The sequence below is a fragment of the Salvelinus sp. IW2-2015 genome, linkage group LG31, assembly GCF_002910315.2.
Source record: "Salvelinus sp. IW2-2015 linkage group LG31, ASM291031v2, whole genome shotgun sequence".
Lineage (NCBI taxonomy): Eukaryota > Metazoa > Chordata > Actinopteri > Salmoniformes > Salmonidae > Salvelinus > Salvelinus sp. IW2-2015.
In genome coordinates, this window is record NC_036870.1 from 12,106,003 (window position 1) to 12,118,525 (window position 12,523).

The 12,523-nt window shown below is 42.2% G+C and overlaps 1 pseudogene; it reads left to right on the plus strand.

Moving 5' to 3' along the window:
• LOC111956121 (mothers against decapentaplegic homolog 4-like) overlaps positions 1–12,523 on the plus strand; it is a 49,247-nt pseudogene that overhangs the window by 16,469 nt on the left and 20,255 nt on the right.

The following is a 12,523-nucleotide window of genomic DNA, read 5'->3' on the forward strand; positions in this document are numbered from 1 at the left end:
TATTTTTTATGCGTTGTATACTAACTTAGAAGGTAATGCAAGTCTCTGTACTTTTAGGGGAATAACCTGTGTGTAAATGTAACAATCTGCTGCTGTATTTTTTGTGTTATATTGTGATCGTTTTGTTTGTCTTGTGTAGTTTCTTATTCATTGTACCTAAACTGTATCTGTACGCAGGGCCCAGCTGTAAGAGACCTTGGTCTCAGTCTGTGTTCCTTTAAATAAAAGTATAATAATATGGAATCATGTAGTAACCACAAAAAAGTGTTAAACAAATCAAAATATATTTTATATTTGAGATTTTTCAAAGTAGCCACCCTTTGCCTTGATGACAGCTTTTGCACACTCTTGGCATTCTCTCAACCGCTTCACCTGGAATGCTTTTCCAGTCTTGAAGGAGTACCCACATATTGCTGAGCACTTGTTGGCTGCTTTTCCTTCACTCTGCGTCCAACTCATCCAAACCATCTCAATTGGTTGTTGTCGTGTGATTGTTGTGGAGGCCAGGTCATCTAATGCAGCCATCCCATCACTCTCCTTGGTCAAATAGCCCTTACAAAGCCTGGAGGTGTGTTGGGTCATTGTACTGAGGGTTATCAGCTGAGTAACAATGCCAGTAAGAAGATGATGCACACACACACACACTCGCAAGTCGTAAAAACTAAAAGCACAAGCCTTGATACACAACTTCCTCCATTTTTGTGTGGTGTCTGTATGCGCTAATGGTGTGCACTCATGTCTGTTCTCATGAATGCAGTATGGGTTATGAAGGAGTTATGAAGTCCTAATGTAGGACACTATTTTGAATTGTATGCCATAACATTATCACAATGTTGTCATTACCATGGCGTCCGGCATAACAATGAAAGTATGAACTGTCAAGATGAGTCAAGGACAAGAATAGCTCATTATTCACCTCCGTTTTGTGTGTGTGTCTGTATGCGCTAATGGTGTGCACTCATGTCTGTTCTCATGAATGCAGTATGGGTTATGAAGGAGTTATGAAGTCCTAATGTAGGACACTATTTTGAATTGTATGCCATAACATTATCACAATGTTGTCATTACCATGGCATAACAACTGAATGTCAAGTGACAAGACAGTGTCATTTTACATGCACCTGAACCTTTATGYCAAGTGTAATTAATATATGTAAAGGGTTATCATTATGCCAATCACTGACCTCTCCATCCTCCCTCCCTCGGCAGCATCATGTCGGTAAACGCCCCCAACAGCAATGACGCCTGCCTGAGCATCGTGCACAGCCTCATGTGCCACCGGCAGGGTGGTGAGAATGAGGGTTTCGCCAAGCGTGCCATCGAGAGCCTGGTGAAGAAGCTCAAGGAGAAGAAGGACGAGCTGGACTCGCTCATCACCGCCATCACCACCAACGGTGTGCACCCCAGCAAGTGTGTCACCATCCAGAGGACCCTGGACGGACGCCTGCAGGTGGGTCATACAGTAGTAAAAAGAGAGGGACTTCCTCATTTTGAGTTGCACCCCCTTTTGCCCTCAGAACAGCCTCAATTCAACAGGCCATGGACTCTACAAGATGTCGAAAGCGTTCCATAGGGATGCTGGCCCATGTTMACTCCAATGCTCCCCACAGTTGTGTCAAGTTGGCTGGATGTCCTTTGGTTGGTGGACCATTCTTGATACACTTGGGAAACTGTTGAGCGTGAAAAACCCAGCAGCGTTGCAGTTCTTGACACACTGGTGCGCCTGGCACATYCTACCTACCATATCCCGTTCAAAGGCACTTAAATCTTTTCTCTTGCCAATTCACCCTCTGAATGACACACATACACAATCCATGTCTCAATTGTCTTCTTCATCTACACTGATTGAAGTGGATTTAACAGGTGAGATCAATAAGGGATCATAGCTTTTACCTGGTCAGTAGTCTATGTCACAGAAAGAGCATGTTTTGTACCCTCAGTGTACATGAATGAATACACAATATACAATTTATACTATATAGACATATTCATAGTGCAAAAGCATTGTGCAAAGTCTAAAGGATAAATTATATATTTTCCACATTTTGTTTTGTTACAGCCGGAATTTAAAATGTATTAAATTGAGATGTTTTGTCACTGGCCTACACACGATACCCCATAATGTCCAAATAGAATTATGTTTTATTTATTTATTTTTACAAATATTTGGGCACTAGGGACCTATGTATTGTGAGCATTGCCGGACAGGAGATGTTATTGGCAACATCGGCTGTTTTATGAGGAAATGTCAGAATGCTCACTACTTGATACATAACAGCAGACACTGTAGTGTAGGCCATACATGTATGTTATAATAGGTTCACTACTAGGGTCTAAAGATKCAGTAAATCATGTTAACATGAAATGTAACAGCAACATATTATACATGCAGGCTTATAAGTGGATGACAACCTTGTGCTCATTGTTATTACATTTGTTATTACATTTGAATAATATTTTATTATTAAAAGCTGAAATNTACCCCATAATGTCCAAATAGAATTATGTTTTATTTATTTATTTTTACAAATATTTGGGCACTAGGGACCTATGTATTGTGAGCATTGCCGGACAGGAGATGTTATTGGCAACATCGGCTGTTTTATGAGGAAATGTCAGAATGCTCACTACTTGATACATAACAGCAGACACTGTAGTGTAGGCCATARATGTATGTTATAATAGGTTCACTACTAGGGTCTAAAGATKCAGTAAATCATGTTAACATGAAATGTAACAGCAACATATTATACATGCAGGCTTATAAGTGGATGACAACCTTGTGCTCATTGTTATTACATTTGTTATTACATTTGAATAATATTTTATTATTAAAAGCTGAAATTTATTGAGTCAATAAGTTTAGGGAAAGAGCGATACCTAGTCAGTTGTACAACTGAATGCCTTCAACTGAAATGTGTCTTTCGCATTTAACCCAACTCCTCTGAATCAGAGAGGTGCGGGGGGCTGCTTTAATCGACATCCACGTCTTCGGCGCCCAGGGAACAGTGGGTTAACTGCCTTGCCCAGGGGCAGAACGACAGATGTTTGCCTTGTCAGCTCTGGGATTCGATCCAGCAAACTTTCGGTTACTGGCCCAACGCTCTAACCACTACTATTGACTCAGTTGTGTGAATACTTATGTAAATGAGATACTTCTGTATTTCATTTAGGGCTGGGCGGTATACCGTATTTGACTATACCGGTATTGTCGCACGGACCGGTTTGAGTTTTTACTTGGTATTTCAGTGTTTGGTTTGTTAAATGTGATGCGCAACTCTGGCACGTGTAATGTCCAATTCGATAGTTTACGCCATTTTCTACTTCAGTCATCTCTCTCCTAACCACACCAAGCCCTGCCTCCTGTCACTCAAGAAGAGAGCAGTTGCTCGACCACGGAGTCACAAGCACTTTCTTGACGTTTATTCTTCATGGTCAGATGGATGCAAAAATGTTGGTGACATGCTGCTTTCCATAAGCGTTCTATAATTACTGTACACTATTAGTTTGTGTATCTTATTGTCTGCAAACTCCTGTTTGCTATTTGTCTTTTCTCAGCAAGGTTGCTAAAATAATTTGTGTTATCCGCTAATGCTAATCACTAGTTAGATGGCTAGCTAGCTTGCTAAATGTGAGTCAGAGCAAACATAGTCTGTTACGTAAWACTGCCGGGTACCAGTGCTGATCTAGGTCTAGATAAGCATGTTTGTGCAATGGCATCTTATCAGAGAGGAATAGGCAAAGCATGAATATGTTGGCTAGCTTCATGAAGTAGGAAAACATGTAATGTAACATATAATTAGGGTCACCTGGAAACACTGACCAACACTTTGGTCCCTACCCTGACAATAATTTCTCACTCACTTATTAATTCGTTAACATGACAAAAAACAATGTATTCAAAGTGCTGCCCACTATATTCCAACTCTAGAATTAGAATAATCATTATATTTCCATGATTCSAACAGTTCACCAATTAACTAGATTTTCTTGCCCACATGCTGTGTGGCACAGTATGGAAATTATAATAAAAGTGCAGAAATGGATGGAAATGCTGAAACTTATATTTGTTTGGATTTAACAGTATTAATGGAGAAAAAKCCATTTTGTATTTGTATTTATRAAGGATACTCATTAGCTGCTGCCAAGGCAGGTTACTTACATTGTGTTTTCCAACGCCTCTGGTATAATGTACACTACCGTTCAAAAGTTTGGGGTCACTTAGAAATGTCCTTGTTTTTATAAGAAAAGCAAATTTCTGTTGTCCATTAAAATAACATCAAATTGATCAGAAATACAGTGTGAGACATTGTTAATGTTGTAAATTACTGTTGATCTGGAAACGCTGATTTTTTATGGACAATTATCAGCAACCATCACTCCTATGTTCCAATGGCACGTTGTGCTAGATAAACTTGGATTATCATTTTAAAAGGCTAATTGATCATTAGAAAACCCTTTTGCAATTATATTAGCACAGCTGAAAACTGTGTTCTGATAAAGAAGCAATAAAATGGGCCTTCTTTAGACTAGTTGAGGATCTGGAGCATCAGCATTTGATTGTTGTGTGTTCGATTGCAGGCTCAAAATGGCTAGAAACAAAGAACTTTCTTCTGAAACTCGTCAGTCTATTCTTGTTCTGAGAAATGAAGGCTATTCCATGCGAGAAATTGCTAAGAAATTGACAATCTCGTATAACGCTGTGTACTACTCCCTTCACAGAACAGCGCAAACTGGCTCTAACCAGAATAGAAAGAGGAGTGGGAGGCCCCGGTGGCACAACTGAGCAAGAGGACAAGTACATAGAGTGTCTAGTTTGAGAACAGATGCCTCACAAGTCCTCAACTGGCAGCTGTGTTATAGTGTTATAGACAGATTAATCTAAGTTTGAGGTGTTCGGATCACAAAGAGAACATTCGTGAGACGCAGAAAAAATGAAAAGATGCTGGATAGTAGTGCTTGACGCCGTCTGTCACGCATGTGGGAGCAATGTGAGGGTCTGGGGTAGAGGTCGAACGATTAATCGGAATGGCCGATTAATTAGGGCCGATTTCAAGTTTTCATAACATCGAAATAGGTAATTTTGGATGCCGATTTAGGTGATTGTATATTTTTTTTTTACACCTTTATTTAAAACTAGGCAAGTCAGTTAAGAACACATCTTATTTTCATGACGGGCTAGGAACAGTGGTTAACTGCCTTGTTCAGGGGCAGAACGACAGATTTTTACCTTGTCAGCTCAGGGATTCAATCTTGCAACCTTACGGTTAACTAGTCCAACGCTCTAACCACCTCACGAGGAGCCCGCCTGTTACACGAATGCAGTAAGAAGCCAAGGTAAGTTGCTAGCTATCAATCATAAACCACTAGTTATAACTACACATGGTTGATATAATTACTAGTTATTCTAGCGTGTCCTGTGTTGCATATAATTGATGCAGTGCGCATTCGCGAAAAAGGACTGTCGACACGTTGCTCCAACGTGTACCTAACCATAACGTCAATGCCTTCTTAAAATCAATACACAGAAGTATATATTTTTAAACCTGCAATTTAGCTAAAAGAAATCCAGGTTAGCAGCCAATATTAACCAGGTGAAATTGTGTCACTCTCTTGCGTTCATTGCACGCAGAGTCAGGGTATATGCAACAGTTTGGGCCGCCTGGCTCATTGCGAACTAATTTGCCAGAATTTTACGTAATTATGACATAACATTGAAGGTGTGCAATGTAACAGGAATATTTAGACTATGATGCCACCCTTAGAGTCAAAATACGGAACGGTTCCATATTTCACTGGAAGAAAAACGTTTTGTTTTCGAGATGATAGTTTCCGGATTCGACCATATTAATGACCTAAGGCTCGTATGTTCTGTGTTATTATGTTATAATTAAGTCTATGATTTGATAGAGCAGTCTGACTGAGCGATGGTAGCACCAGCAGGCTCGTAAGCATTCATTCAAACAGCATTTTCGTGCTTTTGCCAGCAGCTCTTCGCAATGCTTCAAGCATTGCACTGTTTATGATTTCAAGCCTATCAACTCCCGAGATTAGGCTGTGTAAAACGATGTGAAATGGCTAGCTAGTTAGCGGGGTGCCCGCTAATAGCGTTTCAAACGTCACTCGCTCTGAGACTTGGAGTAGTTGTTCCCCTTGCTCTGCATGGGTAACGCTGCTTCGAGGGTGGCTTGTTGTCGATGTGTTCCTGGTTCGAGGCCCAGGTAGCAGCAACGAGAGGGATGGAAGCTCTTCTGGTTACCACTGCAATACTAAAGTGCCTATAAGAACATCCAATAGTCAAAGGTAAATGAAATACAAATCGTATAGCGAGAAATAGTCCTATAATTCCTATAATAACTACAACCTAAAACTTCTTACCTGGGAATATTGAAGACTCATGTTAAAAGGAACCACCAGCTTTCATATGTTCTCATGTTCTGAGCAAGGAACTTAAACYTTAGCTTTCTTACATGGCACCCCAAACATTTGAATGGTAGTGTACATTTTCTGAAGCATTATGACAACTCAGCGACACAATGGTAGGGATTAACTGAGCTGGGCTTGGGTCATTGATAATCATTGTCTCAGCGCAGCCTTTTAATGCTGTGAAACGATCCAAGAACCCAAAAGATTGAGGTGGAAAACAAGCTTTGTTTCCAGAAGGTCTCGAAATTGTCAATACATGTTACACCCTCAGAGTTGCAATAGTCACGTAGCCAGTTGTGGAGGGCTAAAAGTCTACTGAAACGTTCAATAGAAACGATTTAGGGAGGGCAGAGGGCCAGATATTATGGTGCGTTTGGTGGTGTCAAGTATAAACCCATTCATAATGTCATTGAATCCCACATGAACTATGATCGACAGAATTTCTTGCTGCAGGTTTAAAATGTCTGGGCGCATCTTATTGATGTCCTGTACTCAGTTTTTACTCCAGGTACTGAGATGTTTCTCGCCATTGAACTGCCCAATACAACGGCCGGAGAAGGGGATGGGGGAAATCTGCCCATTCCRACCCCTCARATTAGTGGAACCTTTCACGGGCCCACGAGAAGCAGGATAGCATACGCCCGCAGCTCCTGGCGATAGGTCCAGACCMCCCACAGCAGGCAGTGCCCCGTCAGATCCAGAGAGACGGAAAGGAGCTGAACTCGACGACAAAGCCGCTGCTGGAGTCAGCATAGTTGGAGTCAGCTCAGCCGTCGCAGACACAGGCAGTCCCAGCGATGAAAACGCAGGTAGATCAGGCAGCAGMGCTGTGAATATCAGACCTCAGGATAAGACACAGATGCATGCAGACAGTTCAAAGTAACAGAAGTTTATTACAAAAACAGGGAGCATGCAAACAACAGGTCAAGGACAGGCAGAGGTCAGTAATCCAGAGCAGAGTCTGAAATGTACAGAATGGCAGGCTCAGGGTCACGGCAGGCAGAATGGTAAAAAACAGGGAAAACTAGAAAACAGGGACTAGAGAGAAAACAACAGGAGTACAGGAAAAACGTTGGTAGGCTTGACGAGACAAGACGAACTGGAAACGAGAACACGGGTATAAATACACAGGGGATAATGGTGCAGGTGGGCAACACCTGGAGGGGGGTGGAGACAAGCACAAAGACAGGTGAAATAGATCAGGGTGTGACAGGGAAACTATTCCTCATGATAATCTTCTCCGGACCTCTTGCAGACATTCCAGTTCACTTAGCAGCATGCCACTGCCTTTGATTTCCACGTTACTTGTGACATGGGACCRGCGCTGATTGGAACAATCCTCTTGCTGTTCTCCGTCTACTCCGCTACAAGATGGAGGATGAGAAGCAGGTGGAGACGACTTCCTTGACAGGCAGGCTCCAGGTAGCACAGGCRATTCGGATAGGGACAGATGACAAGGCAGGGATACATCCATCAGGCCCGAGCYGCATCCAGCCACAGGTGTTGAGAATGAGAAAGTTTGCGCAGAATTGAAATTTGCTTGCTAAGGATAGCCACCTTATTCCTATAATCCTCCGCAAGCAAACAATTGCCGCATTGGAACTCCTGATTGTCCATATTGTCCTGGACAAGAGCGTAATAAACACAGCTTCTACAGCGCTGGAAACGTTTGTTAGCTATTCCAGGCGAAGCAGGCTCCATTGCAACCTAGCTAGCTAGCTGGCTAGTTGATAGCAGGTTTTGACACAAACACTTATGAACAAAATAAAACAAAATCGGACTTCGAAAACAACTGGACGAAATAACAGGTCGAAGCGAAGGAGGTATCCGAATTTGTGACGAGTTCGTGGCAGGAAWTCACTTATAATTTATGTGTTGCCAACCTAGGGGTCATGAACTACTCAGAAAGCATATTTAGAACTTTTATTATTCAAAAACATAAAATACTGTCAAATACCTCCAAAAGGTCAAAAATMTGAAAAATATCATGATATGATATTTTGTCCATATCGCCCAGGCATTATTTCATTTTCAATAAATGTGCAAAAAAACTAAAAACATGTTTTCACTTTGTCATTATGGGGTATTGTGTGTTGATATAAAATAAAATGAAATACATTTTGAATTCTGMCTGTAATACAACAAATCATGGAATAAGTCAAGGGGTATGAATACTTTCTAAAGGCACTGTATATTGACACCTGCAGATGGGTCACCTATAGCATACATAGAGAAAGGTAAGTAGTACACAGTACAGGCCTKTTGATCCTGCAAGTTGCTCTGGATAAGAACATCTGRTAAATGACAAAAATGTAAATGTAATATCACAGAGAAAGGCATTTTCACAGTGCAAATGCATTGGGCAAAGTGTAAAAAATACAGTAAACCTCAATCTTGTATTATGATTTAATTTGAAACTTGTCTTTAACAATGTGTGATATGAGGAGGCTAACACGACTCAGGATAAGACCCAGATGCAGACAGGTCGAATTCCAGATGTGTATTACAAACAGGGGGCAGGCAAACGGCAGGTRCAGGGCAGGCAGAGGTCGGTAATCCAAGACAACGTAAAACAGGGACAGAATGGCAGGCAGGCTTAGGGTCAGGGCAGGCAGAATGGTCAGAACTGGGAGGACTAGAAAACAGAAARTAGAGATACTGGAATACGGGAGAACACGCTGGAAAGACTTGACAAGACAAGACAAACGGGCAACAGACCAACAGAAAATGCAGGTATAAGTACTCGGGATAAAGGGGGGYAATGGGAGACACCTGGTGGGGGGTGGAGACAAGCACAAGACAGGTAAAACAGATCAGGGTGTGACAGAGCCGATTATTTAACTTGAGTTTAATAAACTGAGCAATACATAAATAGACCATTTATGTATGTCATGCCACATGGTCATATGTAGCCTAATGTGAAATCTCTCAAGGTTTCTTCCTACCTACTGTAGGGAATTTTTCCTTGSCGCTGTTGCCCTGGTTTTCTCTTTTGAGAGTTAGGCCTAGGTTTTTGTCAAGCACTTGCTGCCAAACACATGTTGGAGATATTATGCTGAAAGACATGGACATTTCTCAATGATTTWTATGACGATAGGCTACATGGAAACCTCTTTCATAGACTATGCCTGTAAAGAATGTTGGCTAATGTTACATGGCAACAGTCAAATGAGGAGTTTCTAATTTATGCGGATGCTATGAGGTTTCACTTTGCTAATGGTGGCTAATGCTGCAAAGTTACTAGGCAGCTGACTGTACTCAATGAGGCTAACGCTATAGAGTTACTGACAGCTGGAAGTCTCACTACTTACAGTAAACACTTAAAGTACTAGCTAACAGCCAGGTTTAGCTAATGTGGCTAGTGCTATAGTAGTGAGACAAAMGCATACTTGCTAATAGCAGCTAACACCTCAGTATTGCAAACGAGAATCCTATCTACAATGGTGGTTGAGGCTGTTTGGTTATTGGTGATGCTAATGCTACAAAGTTGCTAACAGCTTTAGCTAAAAAAACAAACATAATAATACACTTGTGGGTACATTGAAGCCTGAGTGGTGGCCAGTACCACATGTACTGTCAACAGAGAAGCACACAGTCAAGTTTTGCATGTCAAGAGAGAGAATGCACAACGTAAAACAGCAAATAATGCATGCAGAGCAGAATTAGGCCGATACCCGCTAATTATCAAAATCCAGAAAAGAGCCGTTTWATTCTACAACCACCTAAAAGGAAGCGATTCCGAAACCTTCCATAACAAAGCCATCACCTACAGAGAGATGAACCCGGAGAAGAGTTCCCCTAAGCAAGCTGGTCCTGGGGCTCTGTTCACAAACACAAACAGACCCCACAGAGCCCCAGGACAGCAACACAATTAGACCCAACCAAATCATGAGAAAACAAAAAGAGAATTACTTGACACATGGAAAGAATGAACAAAAAAACGGAGCAAACTAGAATGCTATTTGGTCCTAAACAGAGAGTACACATTGGCAGAATACCTGATCACTGTGACTGACCCAAACTTAAGGAAAGCTTTGACTATGTACAGACTCAGTGAGCATAGCCTTGCTATTGAGAAAGGCCGCCTTAGGCAGACCTGGCTCTCAAGAGAAGACAGGRTATGTACACACTGCCCACAAAATTAGGTGGAAACTGAACTTCCTAACCTCCTGCCAAATGTATGACCATATTAGAGACACATATTTCCCTCAGATTACACAGATCCACAAAGAATTTGAAAACAAACACTAATAAAGGGTCAAAACCAGTGAAGAAACAAACACCATTTTAAATACAAACCCCCAGATTTTATGTTTATACTTATTTCCCTTTTGTACTTTAACCCTATTGCAACAATCGTTACAACACTGTAATATTATACATATATCGACAATTTGTAATGTCTTTATTATTTTGGATACTTTCGTGATGAGTTTAATGTATTACTGTTCAATTTTTATTGTTGTATTTCACTTTTGTATATTATCCTACTTCACTTGCTTTGCAATGCTTAAAATATTTTTCCCTATGCAAAAATAAAAGGCCCCTTGAATTGAATTGAAATTGAATGCTTTTAGGGAGCTTCCCCCATAGGAGTGAGGGAGGAGGCTGGAGGGCTGTGCAAGTTTTTTCTGAGACACAGGAGACAGGGCCGGGCCCAATCCTGAGGTGGTCTCTGGTGTTAGGGTTAGTTTGTGTTAGTTGTTTTGTAGGTATACTGTAGGTCAATGTTTATGCGTCTGTGTGTCGGTTTTTGGCTATTACTATATGTGTTGCGTGTAGTGAGTTAGATGTGCCGCACACCCATGGTATGAACTAGATGAAGGTAGTTAATCAATACGGCCCCTGCAGAATAAATCCTCCCACTGTGAAGTGAAGACATCATGTCTCACCCATCCGGTGCTCCTGTTGGACCCTATCTCCAACAAGAGAGGGAGGAACCACGAGAGCGAGTAAGAGCCGAAAGGTAGGGTGTGAAGGGGTAGCTTTTGTAAAGAACAGTAAAGCTAGTGGACTAGCATCAGGCTCAAATGTCTAAGACTTTGCTCAACAGTCACGATGTAGATCCATATCCTCCTCTTTCGTCAACCCACTCTCCCTTCCTGTCTCTTACTGTCACCCACTCTCCCCTTCTCTGTCTCTCTTTCTGTCCACCCACTCTCCCCTTTCGTCCGTCTCTCTCTCTTTCTGTCACCCCACTCTCCCCTTCTCTGTCTCTGCTCTCTTTCTAGTCCACGCACTCTCCTTCTCTGTCTCTTTTTCTGTCACCTCCCCCCTTCTCTTGTCTCTCTGTCTCTCTTTCTGTCACCTCTCCCTTTCTCTTCTCTTCTGTCTCTCATTTCTGTCCACCCATTCTTCCCCTTCTTCTGATCTCCTATCTCTGTCTGCTTTTTTTCTGATCACCTCTCCCCTTCTCTGTCTCTCTTTCTGTCACCCACTCTTCCCCTTCTCTGTCTCTCTTTCTGTCACCCTCTCCCCCTTTCTGTCTCTCTTGTCACCACTCTCCCTTCTCTGTCTCTCTTTTTCTGTTCACCCACTCTCCCCTTTCTCTGGTCTCCTCTCTTTCTGTCACCACTACTCCCCTTCTCTGTCTCTCTCCTTCTTTCTGTCACGCACTCTCTCCTTCTCTCTTTTTCTGTCACGCCTCTCCCCTCTCTGCTCTCTCTGTCTCTCTTCTGCACCCTCTCCCTTCTCTGTCTCTCTGTCTCTTCTTTCTCCGTCACCCATTCTCCCCTTTCCTCTGGTCTCTCGTCTCCTGTCTCTTTTTCTGTCCCCCTCTCCCCTTCTCTTGTCTCTCTTCTGTCACCCACTCTCCCCTTCTCTGTCTCTCTTTTCTGTCACCCTCTCCCCCTTTCTGTCTCTTCCTTTCTGTTCACCCACTCTTCCCCTTCTCTGTCTCTCTGTCTCTCTTTTCTGTCACTCCCAAACTCTCCCCTTTTCTGTCTCTCTCTTTCTGTCACCAATTCTCCCCTTCTCTGTCTCTCTCTCTGTCTCTCTTTCTGGTCACCCCACTCTCCCCTTCTTCTGTCTCTTCTATGTCTCTCTTTCTGTCACCCACTGCTCCCTTTCTCTGTCTACTCTCTTCTCTGTCACCCAC